Below are 5,902 nucleotides of genomic sequence, written 5' to 3'. Positions count from 1 at the left end.
CGTATAATACCTGTACACTATATACAGAGCTCCTGTGTATAATGTCACTGGTGATCACAGTATTACCTGTACACTGACACCATATACAGAGCTCCTGTGTATAATGGCACTGGTGATCACTGTATTACCTGTACACTGACACCATATACAGAGCTCCTGTGTATAATGGCACTGGTGATCACTGTATTACCTGTACATTGACACCATATACAGAGCTCCTGCATATAATATCACTGGTGATCACTGTATTACCTCTACACTATATACAGAGCTCCTGCATATAATATCACTGGTGATCCCTGCATTACCTGTACACTTACACTATATACAGAGCTCCTGTGTATAATGTCACTGGTGATCACAGTATTACCTGTACACTATATACAGAGCTCCTGTGTATAATGTCACTGGTGATCCCTGTATTACCTGTACACTATGTACAGAGCTCCTATGTATAATGTCACTGGTGATCACTGTATTACCTGTACACTATTTACAGAGCTCCTGTGTATAATGTCACTGGTGATCACTGTATTACCTGTACACTATATACAGAGCTCCTGTGTATAATGTCACTGGTGATCCCTGTATTACCTGTACACTATGTACAGAGCTCCTGTGTATAATGTCACTGGTGATCCCTGTATTACCTGTGCACTATGTACAGAGCTCCTGTGTATAATATCACTGGTTATCCCTGCATTACCTGTACACTTACACTATATACAGAGCTCCTGTGTATAATGTCACTGGTGATCCCTGTATTACCTGTACACTATGTACAGAGCTCCTGTGTATAATATCACTGGTGATCCCTGCATTACCTGTACACTTACACTATATATAGAGCTCCTGTGTATAATGTCACTGGTGATCACTGTATTACCTGTACACTATATACAGAGCTCCTGTGTATAATGTCACTGGTGATCCCTGTATTACCTGTACACTATGTACAGAGATCCGGTGTATAATGTCACTGGTGATCACTGTATTACCTGTACACTGACACTATATACAGAGCTCCTGTGTATAATGTCACTGGTGATCCCTGCACTACCTGTACACTTACACTATATACAGGGCTCCTGTGTATAATGTCACTGGTGATCACTGTATTACCTATACACTGACACTATATACAGAGCTCCTGTGTATAATGTCACTGGTGATCACTGTATTACCTATACACTGACACTATATACAGAGCTCCTGTGTATAATGTCACTGGTGATCACTGTATTACCTATACACTGACACTATATACAGAGCTCCTGTGTATAATGTCACTGGTGATCCCTGCATTACCTGTACACTGACACTATATACAGAGCTCCTGTGTATTAAGTCACCAATGATCACTGTATTACCTGTACACTGACACTATATACAGAGCCCCTGTGTATAATGTCACTGGTGATCACTGTATTACCTGTACACTGACACTGTACACCAGAGGCGTAGCTAGGGGTTTGGTTCGGGGGGGCGAAACTTCTGAGTAGGCCCCTAACCAGGTAACCCTGATTACAGCTATGGTGGCGCTCCCTAATAATGGACGTAGGAGAACCTCAGCAGATGACAGTGCTGTTACTAAAATAAATCTTCATACAAAGACCAACACTGATAATACAGTGACCATATATATAGGGACTTACAGGTGACGTTCTTTCTGATGGAGGCGTTCACTTTTCCTGTCTTTTCCATCTAGCCCAGACCAATATGACGACTTCTCCAGCCAAGACTCGTCTGCAGAGATTACAGCACAGTCACAGGTAATGACTTACAGCTGACGTTCTTTCTGATGGAGTCGTTCTCTTTTCCCGTGTTTTCCATCTGACCCAGACAGATATGACGACTTCTCCAGCTAGGACTTATCTAAAGGGATTACAAAAAAGATGCATTTCACTTCTCACATTTCCAGCACCGTCCCCATCTATTCCCAACCTGCACAAACTCCTCATCCTGCTGATAATCCAATACGGAGCCGCTGTTGCTGTGTGCTTCCCTATTACTGATTCTATTAGTACCCCACATAATAATACCCACCCCTGTGCCCCCACAAAGTAATGCCTCTTACAAAGTAAAATCCCCACTTTGTGCTCTCTAGATGTAAAACTACTCCTATAAAATATTACTGCCCTGTGCAGTTGCCCTAGAAAACAGTGTCAACATTTTGCCCCTAGAAAGTGTAGCGTCGGCGTCCCTGCCTCCTGCTAGGCAGAGACGCCGTTCCTCTCACCTCCCTGCTCCGTCCTCGGCGCCCTCTTCCCGCGCTACTGGCAGCGCTTGCCGCTTCCCGGGCACTGTGCTTAGGGCGCGCGCGCTCCCTCTCTCTTAAAGGGGCCGCGCGAGCCGTCCTAAGGAGTCCCCGGCCAATTGCCGGTGGAGCTCCCATATATAAGGCACCTCCTCCAAAATGGAGGTGCCCGAGCAAAGTTGTTGCAAAGCCTTTCACCTCTGCTTCAGCCCTCAGGTCCCGTTGCCAGTCTGCTGTCCAGCTCTGTCTACCTGCTTGCATTCCTGCGGTCCGACAGTCTGTCTACCTGCGTCTGCCAGTCTGTCTATGGACCAGTCCGCCGGCGGATCAGGAAGCACCTGCCTGATACCTGCCAGATACCTGCCTGACACCTGCCTGAGACCACCTGCCAGCCAGCCGAGAGACTCTTACCCGCTCACCTGGGAGCGCTCACCTGCTACCCGCCAGCTAGTCTACCTGGAGGCTCTGCCGTCACTTGCCGTGACCACCTGCCAGCCAGCCGAGAGACTCTTACCCGCTCACCTGGGAGCGCTCACCTGCTACCCGCCTGCTAGCCTACCTGGAGGCTCTGCCGTCACTTGGCGTGACCACCTGCCAGTCTAGAGACTCTTACCCTGCTGTCACTTGCCGTGACCACCCGCCCGCCTTCCCTGGGAGCCACCCGCTTCCTTACAAGGACTGCCCCTTTGTATAGTAGCTCAGAGGTTCCACCTCCCAGACCCGTTACAGAAAGCAATAATGTCCCATGTGCGCCTTTGATGGCTCACAATACCCTAAGTGCCCCTATAACAATAATGCTTCTTAAGTGCCCACTTAACATTTAATAATATCCCCTGATTCCCCATGCACAGTAATAATGTCCCCTGATTCCCCATGTACAGTAATAATGTACCCTGATTCCCCATGTACAGTAATAATGGCCCATGATTCCCCCATGTACAGTAATAATGGCCCATGATTCCCCATGTACAGTAACAATGGCCCATGATTCCCCCATGTACTGTAATAGTGGCCCATGATTCCCCCATTTACAGTAATAATGTCCCCTGATACCCCATGTACAGTAATAATGGCCCATGATTCCCCATGTACAGTAATAATGTCCCCTGATTCCCCATGTACAGTAATAATGGCCCATGATTCCCCTATGTACTTTAATAATGTCCCCTGATTCCCCATGTACAGTAATAACCCCTGATTCCCCATGTACAGTAATAATGGCCCATGATTCCCCATGTACAGTAATAATGGCCCATGATTCCTCCATGTACAGTAATAATGGCCCCTGATTCCCCATGTACAGTAATAATGTCACCTGAGTCCCCATGTACAGTAATAATGGCCCCTGATTCCCACATGTACAGTAATAATGGCCCCGGATTCCCCATGTACAGTAATAATGGCCCATGATTCCCCATGTACAGTAATAATGGCCCATGATTCCCCATGTACAGTAATAATGGCCCATGATTCCCCATGTACAGTAATAATGGCCCATGATTCCCCATGTACAGTAATAATGGCCCCTGATTCCCCCATGTACAGTAATAATGTCCCCTGATTCCCCATGTACAGTAATAATGTCCCCTGATTCCCCATGTACATTAATAATAACCCCTGATTCCCCATGTACAGTAATAATGGCCCATGATTCCCCATGTACAGTAATAATGGCCCATGATTGCCCCATGTACAGTAATAATGGCCCATGATTCCCCCATGTACAGTAATAATGGCCCCTGATTCCCCATGTACAGTAATAATGTCCCCTGATTCCCCCATGTACAGTAATAATGTCCCCTGATTCCCCATGTACAGTAATAATATCCCCTGATTCCCCATGTACAGTAATAATGGCCCATGATTCCCCCATGTACAGTAATAATGTCCCCTGATTCCCCATGTACAGTAATAATGGCAAGAAAAACCAGAAAAATATTCACCAAACTAAATTGGTAATAGGGTATATATATTTACCAGAGAACCATAGACAGAAAAAATACCCAATAAAAATTAACTTTTAATAATTATCCTTAAAAGTGTACTCTATAGTACAAGTGAGAAAAAACTACACATATATCTCAAAAACAGGATACCATGTAAGGAGAATATAATATGAAATTAGCAATTAATTCAGACAAACTTACCCTGGATAGCACCTAATAAGATTGCTCTCCCTACCTAACAGCGGAGTGTTTTTCACCCTAAGGTTCAGATGGTGTCCCCGCTCCTCAGAGGCTGTCCCTCTCCTTGCCCTAGGTATCCCTACACAGTCAAAAGATGCCACACACATACATATAAATGGACCAATTGTAGACTATTCATGTCATAATTGACATGCTCAATATAAAAAATTACAACAATACCATATCAGTGGGGAGTGGGCAAAAATAGATATAGTTGCACAAATAGAAGGTTTTTGATTTACAGTAGCCCACTAATATAAATAGATAGACATGTGTACCAGTCAGAGCAAGTCCGAAAAAAATATTAAGAATATTTTCATCCCCAATCAAACTAGGATTCAAGCAATGCCATAAATGATATCAATTAGTTGGCCTTTAGTACAATGACTAAATGTAGTCAATCCACAATACAAAATTTCCCAAAGCTATAATAGCAATATTCCAGACATCAATATTATAAGATTCCTCAGACTGGTGTAAAGTCATCCGCAAATAAGGTTATTGTAGTGCCGGCGTCCCTGCCCTCTGCTAGGCAGGGACGCTGCTCCTCTCACCGCTCTGCTCCGTGCCCGGCATCCTCCCCCCGCTCTGCTGTCAGCGCGCGCTCCGTCCCGGCGTCCTCCTCCTGCTCTGCTCTCAGCGCGCGCTCCTTCCCGGCCCCTGTGCTTAGGGCGCGCGCGCGCGCGCTCCCCTCCTCTTAAAGGGGCCGCGCGCGCCGCCCTAAAGAGTCCCCGGCCAATGGCCGGAGGACTTCATCATATATAAGGCACCTCCTCCAAAATGGAGGTGCCCGAGCAATGTTGTTTGCACCTGTGTCTCACCTGTGCTTCAGCCCTCAGGTCCCGTTGCCAGTTACCTGCCAGTTACCTGCCAGTTTCCTGCCAGTTTCCTGCTAGTTACCTGCCTGATTCCTGCCTGAATACTTGTTACCTGCCTGCCTGCCTGAGGTCCGACGGTCTGCCTTACAACTCCGGTCAGTCTGTCTAAGGACCAACTTGTCCGCTCACCTGGGAGCGCACATCAGCTACCTGCCTGCTTGCCTGAGGTCCGACGGTCTGCCTTACAACTCCGGTCAGTCTGTCTATGGACCAGCTTGCCCGCTCACCTGGGAGCGCTTCTCCGCTACCTGCCTGCTTGCCAGCCCGGAGGCTCCGTTGTCACGTGCTGTGACCACCAGCTATCTCAGAGACTCTTGCCCGCTCACCTGGGAGCGCATCTCCGTTACCTGCCTGCTTGCCAGCCCGGAGGTCCCGTTGTCACGTGCGGTGACCACCAGCTATTCCAGAGACTCTTGCCCGCTCACCTGGGAGCGCTTCTCCGTTACCTACCTGCCTGCCAGCCCGGAGGTTCCGCCGTCACGTGCCGTGACCACCTGCTATTCCAGAGACTCTCGCTTGCTCACCTGGGAGCACACATCTACCATCTGCCTGCTAGCCTACCCGGAGGCTCTGCCATCACA

Source organism: Phyllobates terribilis, unplaced genomic scaffold, assembly GCF_046119375.1.
Source record: "Phyllobates terribilis strain yellow unplaced genomic scaffold, ASM4611937v1 Scaffold_3__8_contigs__length_932513732, whole genome shotgun sequence".
Classification (NCBI taxonomy): Eukaryota; Metazoa; Chordata; class Amphibia; order Anura; family Dendrobatidae; genus Phyllobates; species Phyllobates terribilis.
The sequence above is the reverse complement of the archived record's forward strand: the minus strand, read 5'-3'. Positions refer to the sequence as shown.